The sequence below is a fragment of the Onychomys torridus genome, chromosome 5 (genome assembly GCF_903995425.1).
Source record: "Onychomys torridus chromosome 5, mOncTor1.1, whole genome shotgun sequence".
NCBI lineage: Eukaryota > Metazoa > Chordata > Mammalia > Rodentia > Cricetidae > Onychomys > Onychomys torridus.
The window spans coordinates 32310644-32323414 of NC_050447.1; positions in this window are offsets into that span (position 1 = coordinate 32310644).

Here is a 12771-nt window from a genome sequence, read left to right on the forward strand (position 1 = left end):
GAATGGTCCCTGTCCCAGCTGTCACTTCTGGGCAACTGAAAATATGAACAATTCCACTTAAGTCCTTTCACACACAAGAAACAGTAAGATGTGGTATTGGGGGGCAATATCATCTACTTGGAATCAAGGAAAAACTGCTCCTTGGTGGAAGGGATGAACCTGTTCCATTTACAGGCAGTGGCCAACCTGTCAGGATGTGAGGCTGAGGACTCAGAGGCCCTGGAATGTTGCCCATGAGACAAGACTAAAACAGATATTCTGGCTATCAACCAGGTTGGGAGAATTGTGTGGCTTGGAGGACCTGATCATCAGGGTGTGGGATTGCCAATCCTTACTACTTGAACCAGTTAATTGTTTCCATGGTTTGCTGTCCTTTCAATACTGTGTGCTCACCACTCTACTGTGTTTCCAGATAACTTAGAGAAAGGTTTCTTGTCACCAAAGTTTAGGTGGAAAAGCTAAATGTGAGAAATCATTATGTCAACATGTATCCTCACTCCCGGGTTCCCATGCACCCATCTACTTCTATAATAAGTTCCAGCATCAGCCCAGCTTCATCAAGCATAAGCATGTCAGGCCATTCCAGGTGAGGGCTGACCATGGTGATCTCATTCCCTTTGTCTTTGGGTCCTACTCCTGGGGCATGAAACGTGATTTTTCTTGTTTTCCTTGAGCTGGATGGAGCCCCAGGTGAGGAAACTGAGGCTGTGGGAGAGAACAGGATTGAGTGATAACCATTTCTTTTCTTTCTTTTTCTTTTTCTTATTTTTTCTTTTTTTCTTTTTCTTTTTTCTTTTTTTTTTTTTTTTTTTGAGCTGAGGACTGAACCCAGGGCCTTGCCCTTGCTAGGCAAGTGCTCTACCACTGAGCTAAATCTCCAGGCCTGATAACCATTTCTTAGCTAAAAATAAACAAATAAAAACCGACAATTCTAGCAGGGTTAGAATAGGAACCTTCCTTGTCTAGCTTGTGCTAGAAGGAATGAGAGCACACTGATAGGAGTGATCCCCAGAGAATTCAAGTAGAGGCTTGGATGGATCCTGGGTTCTGAGTGCTGATGGAAGAGTATACACCAGGCTTAGGGTTCAGGTTCGGGCTATGGTTGCTATGGTAGAGCATGAGTTGGCACCTGCATGGGGTGGCTAGAAATTGCATTCTTGTCTCTTTCTATCTGCAGTTGATCTCCCTGAGAAGAAGTATTTGTTGATTAGGAGGAGGATGAAGTACTGGGCCCACTTTGCAAGACAAGGGTGAGAACACACCCTCTGTCTCCTTAAGGTTGGGTTTCCACCCTGGGCTCCCATGTGGGTGTGCCTCATTAGCATACATTGGTTCTTAATTATACCACAGTCTTCTCCAAAACAGGGCACACTTAGGCAGATACCTTCTAGCTTTAGTTACTCCCCATCCCACAGAGACCAGTATTGTGGTACTGTTCTTTAGATTTTTCCCTCTGGGAGGGAGACACAAAATTAGACAGCAAATGGAGCAGACACTGGTGGGTGTCACTTGTATTCTATATCAGTACACCAGTCCATCTGTCCTCTCAAGTCCTTGACCTGTTCATCCACTACTCTGACCCAAATCAAGGAATTGGGCTTTGGATGAGAGTGACCTTATTATTCCCTGCTGGATGATATATCAAAAAGAAGCCCAACAGTGAGGGTCTACACTACTGGTCCACATGCCGAGCAGAAGCTGCAGCTAGACATTCAGCCTGCTGTGAGCTGAGATCTGAAGACCAGAAAGCTGCAGTTCTAGATTATGAAGACTCTGCCCCCAGAAAATACAGGAACTAAACTAACTAAAGGGGACTCAGGACAAACACACAGAGCTTTAGGGCCCTGTGACAGGGAAGGTGTGTGGGGTGAAAGGCAAATGGAGTCATCCTGAGGTTACAAAGTCCATTTATTTATTTTTATTTGTTCCAACACTCACATAAGCACTTCTCTTCCTAACATTTTCCCTTCCAGATTTGCATGACAAACCCTCTCTGTGTTGCTCCTTATAGTTCTGGACACATTTTATTAGACTCAATAAATATTCTCAATCATATGGATGTGTGAGCCCCAAAGTTCCCCCATCTTCTTTAACACTTTATTAGGATTAGACTCCTGCCTATCTGTCTCCCTTCCTCCTTCCTTCCCTCCTTCCTTCCTCCCACCATCTTCTCCCCATCCTCTCTTTCCTCTTTTCCAAGCCTTCAGACCCTCTTCAAATGAAGCAGAAGCTTCAGACACTGTTAATTATGCTGTTCACAATGCTGTTCCCAATAGACAATAAACTAAAAACTGGGCTTTTAGTGTCTGTGGCCTCAGATGTTTGGAGGCTGAGGTAGAAGGATTACATAAGCCCAGGGAAAGATAACAAGACCCACATCTCAGAAACAAAACAGAAACCATAACCTCAGTAACTTATAAACAGTAACAAATTACAATTTTGTAGATTGAGAAATCCAGGGTCCAGATGTCCACAGATTTGCTGTGGTGAGAAACAGGTCTCTGGCTGGAGATCTCAATGATTACATCTTGTGCCCTCTCCTGGTAGAAAGAGTAGACAGTGGCATTCCAAGGATAACATTAGGTCCCTGCTGACTTGAACTGGGGCAGGGAAGATCTTCCTGTTAGTGAGATGACCATGCAGATTGTTTCCACTCTATCTGAAGAGCATTTATTGATGTTCCTACTGCTAGCTTGCCTCTGCTTTTCAGTTCTGTACATACACACTAGACTTCCAACAAGGAGCCAGAATGTATTTTAGACTTTTAATAATATCTCCTTTTTAGTAGCTTGATTGTGGATTGTTTTTAAGGGACTAGGGATTGATCTTAGGGCTTGTGCATGTTAGGCAAGTGCTCTGCCTGTGAAATATACCCTCAGACTACTGTGGATTGCTTAAATGCAATCAATCTCTTTTAGGTGTATTGTTTAGTAAGTCTGAGAAAATTCTCAAGGCATGCAACTGCCACCACATCAGATTCAGAACAGCCCTCAGTCTCCCACCAAAGGCTTTTTCTCAGGCCCCTCTGTTGTCATTCACTACCTTTGACCCCGTTTTAAAGAAACCAAGACATTACTTTTCTTGTTATATTAGGGCTTGTCTCCTATTCCACATAAGTAGAGTGTTCTGTGACCTGCCTTGTCACTTCAGCCTTGGCACTTCACATAGTGTTTGGTCGCCTTTTATAGTAGAATGGCATGTAATCCCATGTGCACACGACACATTCTATCCAATTACCCAATCTACACACAACAATTTCACTTGCTTATTTACTCTCCTTTTGGGGGACAAGATCACTATGTAGCCCACATTGGCCCTGAACTCATGATCTCACTGCCATGGCTTCCTGAATGGTTGGATTACAGATATTGGCCTCCCATTGCAGGTTTGGGTTTTAATCAAGTTGTATGGATATTCTCACACATGATTTTATATGATCATATGTATTCTAATTATGGATTTACAAGCTAGAGCAGAATTGCTAAGCTATGAGAATGTTAAACATTTAAAGAAGATGTCAGGCTTTGGCATATGCCCAGGAGTGGAATAGCTGGATCTTGATGGAGATCAATTCCCATCATGCCCAGGAACTATCACACTGATTTCCACAGTAGCTGTACAAGTTTGCACTCCCATCAGCAATGGAGGAGTGTTCCTCTTACTCTACACCCTTGCCAGCATGAGCTGTAACTTGCTTTGTTAATCTTAGCTATTCTAACAGGTATAAGGTGAAATCTCAAAGTACTTTTGATTTGCATTTCCCTGATGGATAAGGATGTTAAACATTTCTTTAAGTGTTCTCAGCCATTTGAGTTTCCTCTACTGAGAATTCTTAGATCTGTACCCCATTTTTAATTGGATAATTTGGGGGTTTTGGATACTTAGTTTCTTGGGTTCTTTATATATTTTGGATTTTAACCCTATCTTAGATGTATAGTTGGTAAAGTTTGATCCCATTTTGTCTGCCTCTCTGTCTGAATGACAGTGTCCTTTGCTGTGCAGAAGCTTCTCAGTTTCATGAGGCCCATTTATTACTTGTTGATCTTAGTGCCTGTGCTAAAGGTGTTCTGTTCAGAAAATCCTTTCCTGTGCCAGTTAGTTCAAGGTTATTCCCCACTTTCCCTTCTATCAGCTTCAGTGTGTCTGATTTAGGGTGAGGTCTCCGATGCACTGGGAGGTGAGTTTCATTCAGTATGGATCCATTTGAAGTCTTCCACATGCAGCCCTCCAGCTTGACCACACCATTTGTTGAAGATGCTGTCTTCTCTCCAGTGTACACTTCTGGCCTCTTTGTCAGAGTAGGTGTGTGGATTTATGTCTTGGTCTTCAATTTGATTCCACTGATCAATGTGTTTGTCTTTTTGCCAATACCATGCTCTTTTTATTATTATAGCTTTTTGTAATACAACTTGAAATCAAGAATGGTGATACCTCTTGCAATTCTTCTATTATTCAAGATTGTTTTAATTATCCTGGGTTTTGTGTTTACATATGTATAGAGAAATTGTGAAGTATTGTGTTAGAATTTTGGAGGTGGTTGCATTGATTTGTAGGGTCCTATTTTGAGGATGGTCATTTTTACTATGATCATCTATTATAGTATTATTATGCATATGTTATACAATTTTTACTATAACATTTTTACTGTGTTAGTCTTACTGATACATGATCATGGGAGATCCTTCCATCTTCTTATATGTTCTTAACTTTTCTTCAGTGACTTGAAGTTTATCACACAAACCTTTCACTTGCTTAGAATTACCTCAAGTGATTTTATATTATTTGAGACGTATTGTGAAAGATATTTCCCTGACTTCTCATTCCATTTGTCCTTTGTATATAGGATGGCAACTGAGTTATGTGAGTTAATTTTTTATCCAGCTACTTTGCTGAAAATGTTTATCAGCTATAGGGGTTTCTTAGTGGAATTTTCTGGATCACTTATGCATACTATCGTATCATCTGCACATAAATGTACTTTGACTTCTTCCTTTCCAATTTGTATCCCTTTAATCTCTTTCAGTTGTCTTATTGATCTAATTTAGAATTCCAGTCTATACTGAATAGATATGGAGAGAGTGGACACCCTTGTCTTACTTTTTTATTTTAGTGGAACTGCTTTGAATTTCTCTCAATTTAGTTTGGTGTTGGCTATAGCTTTGCTGTAAATTGCCTTTATTATGTTGATATATGTCTCTAATCTCTTCAAGACTTTTATCATGAAGGAGTATTGGATATTTTGTTAAAAGCCTTTTCTGCATCTAATGAGATGATCATGTGGTTTTTGTCTTTCAACTGGTTTATATGGTAGATTACATTTATCAGTATACCTATGTTGAACCATCCCTTCATCTCTAGGATGAAGCATACTTGATCATAGTGGATGATCTTTTTGATGTGTTCTTGGATTCAGTTTGCAATTATTTTATTGAGTATTTTTTAATCCATGTTTGTGACAAAAATTGTATTTCAGTATCAAAGTAATTGTGACATTGTAAAATGAATTGGACAATATTTCTTCTGTTTCTATTTTGTGGAATAATTTGAGTAGTATTAGCACTAATTCTTCTTTGAAAGTGTGGTAGTATTCTATACTAAAACCCATCTTGCCCTGGGCTTCTTTTGGTTGGGAGACTTTTAATGAATGCTTTTAATTCACTAGGGGTTATAGGTCTATTTAAATTGCATATCTGATCTTGATTTAACTTTAGTAAGTGGTATGTATTGAAAAAATTATCCATTTCTTTCATTTTTCCAGTTTTTAAAGTATGTTCTTATGATTATCTGTGTTTCCTCAGTGTCTATTATTATATCCCTATTTTCATTTCTAATTTTGTTAATGTGGATTCTCTCTAATGTGGGTCTTCTTGGATATTTACCAAACTTCTCACTCAAAGGTGAAGGAAATACTTTCTTCTCAGCACCTCATGACTTTCTCCAAAATTGACCAAATACTTAGATACAAAGCAAGTCTCAAATAATATTTTTAAAAACTGAAATAACATCCTGAATCCTATCTGACTGCCATGGCTTAAAGCTGGATTTCAGAAAAAAAAAAATTCTTATCTACCATCACCCACAAAAGGTCTCTGAATGACAGTGCATTGGTTGACAGAGCACATAGGGACCTTCCCCCAAGTCATGCTACACAGTAGCCCAGGATTAACAGAGCACATCAGATTTTCCATGTAACATAAATAAACTGCTTTCATAATTCTAAACTTGGGGATCTTCCATAGACCAATTATTCATTAGGTTGGAGAGACAGACAGAGACAGAGAGCACATTTGTCCTAGTAAGGACTGAAAACACAATACTCTCTGGAATGCATAGAGTGTTGGATGGAGATGCTGAATCTGTAGAATTCTTTACTGATTGGAGGAAGCAGGAGACACCATTGTTGCATCATGCCAGTGAGAACATTACAAACCACTAAAGAGAAAAGCCTAATGGTACTGTGGTGTGGATGCACTAGACTTAGGGGACTAGACAGAGGGAGCCAAGGGTAGCTAGTCCTCAGGTGTCTCTAAAGTCTGAGGTTGCTTAGCACTTCATCCAGGAATTCATACTGAGTTATTTCAGAATCTTTACTCTGTACTCTTTGGGTATCCTGGCAGGGTTCCCTGGGATTCTGAAATTCCTGTTCATGGGCCAATATTCCAGCTTTATCATAGGCTCTGAGAGTTCAGAGAGTCCCAGTTTTGGAAACCACAGGCCTGGAAATGTTTGTCAGGTGGATATAAATGTCTCTAAGTTTGATCTCAGTGGGAGCTTGCACTAGTGTGGGTACAGAATAGAAGAGGGATGAATAGGAGATGGGCACTTAAGAAAGCCACACAGAATAAATGGAAAAATATGATTTAAATAATATCATAGAACAAATGGACTTAACAGCTACTTACAAAAAATTTCATCCAAACACTGCAGAATACACATTCTTTTTAGCCATCCCAAGACTATTTATAAAATAGGTCATATATTAGGATACAAAGCACATTTTGACAAATATAGAAACATTAATAATTTCTCTTATTACAATGGAATAAAACTCCCTACCCACAACAAGAGAAACTATAAAGCACACACAGTCTCATGGAGATTAAACAACCCCCTTTTGAATGATGAGTGTGTCGTTGAAGAAATAAAAAAGGAAAGTTAAAATTATACGAATGAAATGAAACTGAAAAGGAAACAAATAAAAAGCAAAAGACAGCAGACAAAATCCCAAGGGAGATACAGCAGTCCATGGGGTGGGCATCTGCAGGCCTAAGTCCCAGGGTATAAACTTCAAATGTCCATGCCTTCTCCATCTGCGGTTTCTCCATTTTGTGGGATCCTCTGCACACACCTGCTAAGAGATCCAGAATCTTTAGTGCAATATTCTGCTTCCTGCTCCCCACTCCTTCACCCAGCTGGATCTGTGACAAGGGGGTTACCATGATTTGGGCTGAGGTTTGGGATGAGGGTTACTGATATTCAGAATGATTTCAGAGTCTATGCTGTGCCTTCCAGAAGGGAGAGCAATAAAAAAGCAAAATGATAGGTGGCTTTATCAGCCCGATAAGCACAGGCTCTCCTCACCTCTGCAGATCAGTGCAGGTCTCCTGTGACATCATCTTACACTGCCCCATACAGCTCCCACCTAGACCTTTTGGGTACAAATTCCTACCTGGGCAAGGCCCACAACTGCTTCCTGTTGAGAAACAAAATACATCCTATAGCAGCACAAACTCAGGCCCAGGAGCGAGCTGAGCGGTTCTCAACCTATCAGTAGGGGCCACTTTGGGGAGGAGGGAGGGGGTCAAACGACCCTTTCACAGGGGTTGCATGTGCTATATCCCAAATATCAGGAGTTTACATTACAATTCATTACAGCAAAATTATATTCATTTCTTGTTTTTGCTTCCTAACCAAAGCTTCCCCTCTGTCCCATTTTCCCAGTCATCCCACACTCATACACCATGCCCACCCCATCCACTCCTTTTCCACCATTTCTGTTTCTCCTCCACCAAGCTTAGATGAAACAATGCTGCAGGAGGAATGGGTCTCAAAAGCAAGAAAGAGTCAGAGACATCCCCTGCTCTCACTGCTAAGAGTCCCACAGGAAAACCACTCACATAACTGTGACATACATGCAGAGAGCCTAGTGTAGTTCCAAGAAAGCTCCCTGGTTGTCAGAAACACAATAATTTTATGGCTCGGGGTCACCACAACTGTCTTAAAGCGTCACAGCATTAGGAAGGGTGAGAACCACTGAGCTAGCTGATCATGCCACTATAGATCAACTTTGTAGCTATATAAAGGCTGTAGCCTGTGGGTTTCTCCTCCTGTGTGTTCAGTGTGAGACTCTGAAAGGGGAAGATGGGAACAGGGTCAGAGCTGCCAACCTCTGCAGAGTCAGAGGCTGGGAGGGCAGGGGGCAATGGATCAGGGAGGGAGGAGCTTATGGGGATGACAGACAGCAGTGAGGGGTAATGCATCCACTAAAGCCCACAGGGTGGTCCTGTAGCACACAGAGGGTCAGTGATGCCTGAAGTCAGTGAGCACTGAGGAACAAAACAGTGTGAGGGGCTCTGACCGATGATGGGCCTAGAGGTCCAAAGGACGAGTCAGATGGTCATGAGGAGAGAGAGAGATGGGACATTTCCTGTTGTTCAAATCTTAGATGGTCTTTTAATTTAAAAAAAGAAAGAAAGAAACCCATAGCCAGATATTGGAGTTAAAGCTGAAAGATCAGAGAAGCAGAACAAGCAACAGCCAACCTCACTTCGCCAACTCCTCAGCCAACCTGTTTCCATGAATCCTCAGACTGAAAGCCTCTGAGTCCTCACCCAAAAGTGTCTCAGCTGAACCACTTTAGTTCCTGTTTCCTCACACCTTATACCTTTCTCTGCCCTGCTGTCACTTCCTGGGATTAAAGGCCTGTATGCTACCACTGCCTGACTCTGTTTCCAGTGGGGTCCTGAACTCACAGAGATCCTCATGGATCTCTGCCTCCAGAGTGATAGGATTAAGAGTGTGGGCCATCACTATCTGGCCTCTGTGTCTAATCTAATGGCTGGCTCTGTCCTCTGATCCTCAGGCAAGCATTCTTAGGGTACACACTATATCATCACAATTTCCTTTCTCTGTGTGTGGCTGTGGTTAGACTGTGGCTGCTGGTGATGAGGACTCTTGGATACCAATGAAATTATTAACACCTTCATGACGTCATTGGGCTCTTATGACTCACCATGTAGGTCAGAGAATTATGAGGTTGCCCCCAAGAAGACTCTGGAAAGTATCCTGGCCAAAACAGACCTAGAACTCTCCAGCCTTACACCACACTGCTGAAATGAGAGGCCCAGGTTCCCTTCCTAATGTGTCTAACTTTGGACAAAGGTACAACATGGCTTCTAGGGCAAAGAGAATGTGGTCTGGGCCTGCAACAAAGTCTTCAGGCCCTTATCAGAAACTGAGCCAAGAGAGTACCAGGACAGGGAGTTTGTGCAAACCTTGATGCCTCTTATTCCCCAACATTCTTCTGTGGACTCCGGCAAATCCTTGACATATGCCCCCCAGCTGGAGCTACTATAAGGAAGTCACATTTCCCATGACCTGAGTCCCTTGTCTGCAGGTTCCTCGACTCTAATGGTCACTCGACATTACAGGCAAGAAGATCTAATGTTGTCATACATGATTGCTCTTCTGAACAGTCTTGGTTCGCGTACCCGGATTCTGAATCACAGACAACTATAAGAAAGCACAGAGTTGTATCACCTCCTCTTCTACCACACCCAGGGCTGGCTCATCCACAGGGACATCAAGGTCAGTGTTTTACACACACTCCCCAGGATTACTTAAAATGATAGGTGTGAGCAGGGTGTGGTGAAACACATGAGATAATCCAGCATTCTTGTTGAGGTAAAGGAGATAGGAGGGTCTCCAACTGAAGTCTGGCAATCTCACAAGAATCTGATCATACAATGAAACCCTGAGAATGTTCAGGCAATGAAGGGTTGCTGAGGTACATACAGGCTCAGGAGGCTCCATTTCTTCCTCGGCATCTCTAGATGAGTGGTGAATACTGGGGAGGAAAGAGACATTTCCCACAGTGATGTAGCTACCAGTAAACCACCCATACTCCTGTAAATAAACCATCACCCAATTCATTGCTCTAACCAAACTTACTGAATGATCAACAACAATCAAAAAGGTAATAAAGGAGAAGAGGGACTAGCTGACTGTAGTGGGTAGCCATCCCAGCATTGGCCTGGAAGTTCGAACCCCCACTGAGGCTTCAGTAATGGTCACAACCACAAGGCAGGGCTGATGGAGGAAGCTGAAGACCCAGAGTGGAGAGGAGAGGTCTCACTTGGTTCTGGGACCCAGGACATTGGAGGTAGAACGAGCAGAGTTCTCCAGAGAACACCGCTGGACTTCACCATACCTTTGCCAGACCCTACAACCTACCCCTTCATTGTAAGTTACCCCACAAAATAAACCTCCCTTTTAACTACGTGGAGTGGCCTTAATAATTTCACCAATAGCTGACAGCAGAAAGGAGAAGGGAAAAATGAGAGTAATAGGAGAATGAACATGAGCAAGTGCCACATTCACATGTATGAAAATGTCATGATGAAAATGACTATTGTGTGTCATTAGTATATACTACGAGAAAACACAAAAGAACTCCAGCACAATAATGTTAGCTGTGAAGATTATCTGCATCAAGACAATATTCCTTTTGTAGAGAGATGTTTTAAAAGGGGAGTATTAAAACACGTGTACACGTGGTGGTGGCACACACCTTTAGGCAGTTTAGGGACAGCTTGGTCTACAGAGAGAGTTTCAGGACAGGCACCAAAACTACACACACACACACACACACACACACACACACACACACAAACAAACAAACAAAACAAAACAAAACAAAACAAAAAACAAAAAAACAAAAAACAAAAAAACCCTGTGTCAAAAAACCAAAAAAAGGTTGGGGGAACATTAAAAGAGCTTTAATCATGCTGCAGGCCTAAGTATGCTCAGCTTTACTCCTCTGCCAGATATAATGCTACAAGGCTCTGGGAACCTCACAAGGAAGACAGTGAACCTGTTTATAGTACCACATCTCTGGTGGACTTCTATCCAGTGCACATCAGCAACCACACACAACCCCATTCACTAACAAAGAAGAGGTTTCTTAACATGTAATTCCAGAAGGCTCTAAAGTCAGATGTATGGCTACTGTAAAGGGGAGGCTCTCTTGAGAAGACAACACCCATGCTTGAGTGTATCTTGTCCTCTCCTTGGATGCCTCTCTTTAATCCTGTTCTGCAAACATGCAAACATCTGTTCTTTCAAATGCCAACTCTGAAAGAAGTAGACTGCTAAGGAGAGGAGCCCCTTGGATCGGTTGAGCTGTGTGAAAATCATACACAGATCTCTCCGGAGCAGCTCTCCTGAGTCATCACTCAGGCTGGGCTGGCCTTTGAGTTATCCATGCTCCTGTAAGCAGCCTTTTCCCCAGACACCACATCCCCAATAGACTCACTGGTCACCCAAGAAATAAAAAAGAATGCCAGCTCTGCTTCATAGCAATAAAAGCAAAAAGAAGATAAATGTGTGCAGATATGTTTGATTTTCACATAGTGATTACAATCTGACCTCTTCTTGCTATGGGTGTTTCTATCCTCAGACTGAAAGACACCATCCCATTAAATGACAATTCAGGAAAGCTTCTCTTGGAGGATGAAACATTATGGTTGTGCCAGGGTTGAAGCAGGACCACTTCATCAAGTTATGTCTGTGTCTGTAACATTGTCAGCCATCAGTTGTGGACCAAATGAGCTTCATGGACAGATATGCCATGCAGCAAGGCATCCCATGTAGGCATCAAGTCACTGAGGACAGGGACTGAGCTTTTGACCTTGGAACGATGTAGGCAAAAACCCTCTGATGCCTGTATATATGCTGCTGCTCTGGCCTCACTCACATCAGTTGGCACAAAAGACACTGATCCATGAGGATCAGAAACACCGGGCTGATTTGAAGCTTAAGTCTGTCAAATTCTACAGCGTCAAAACATGGTGCTCTGGGAGGCAAGGTGCCAAGGAAGTGGAAGTGTGCAGAGATGACAAACCCAGAAGGGCAAGAAAGGCTTCACTGGACACCTCCCTGTACTTCTGGGCATGGAAAGAAAATGGCTGCCTAAGGAGTGCACAGCATCCAAGTCTCCTACTCCGAGACAGAAAAAAGTTAGCATCCTTGTGATGTTCATCATCAACTTCACTCAAATTAGAACTTGCATATCCTAGGTTTATTAGGATCATTAGATGAAAATGGTAATTCTTGCATGCTCTGCCCTGGACACCGTCGGGTAGACAAGGATACAGCACAGCCTGACTGAGGTGCTGGGAGAGGGAAGAGCAATTCCTCTGAGTGCAGGAGGATGGCAGTCTGAAGGCATTATAGAGCTCCTCCTGTAAACACCCATCTGGGCCTCACAGGACACTTTAGAATTTCAATAGCTACATTATTTCTAAAGAGCTTCATTATTAAATGATCTATATGTAATAAATCTATCCATTTATCTGCATACCTTGGTCATTTTGAGCACATGCATGAAACATTGTAACCATATCCATTTCAAGTGTGAGGATGTTTCTGTCTCTCAAACCAGTTCCATCTCACCCCTTTATATTAACTATAGTCCTGATCCATGTTTCCTGGCAACCAACTAACTGCTTTCTGGTGCTGAAGTTTGGAAGAGAACTATAATTAAGAAATTTT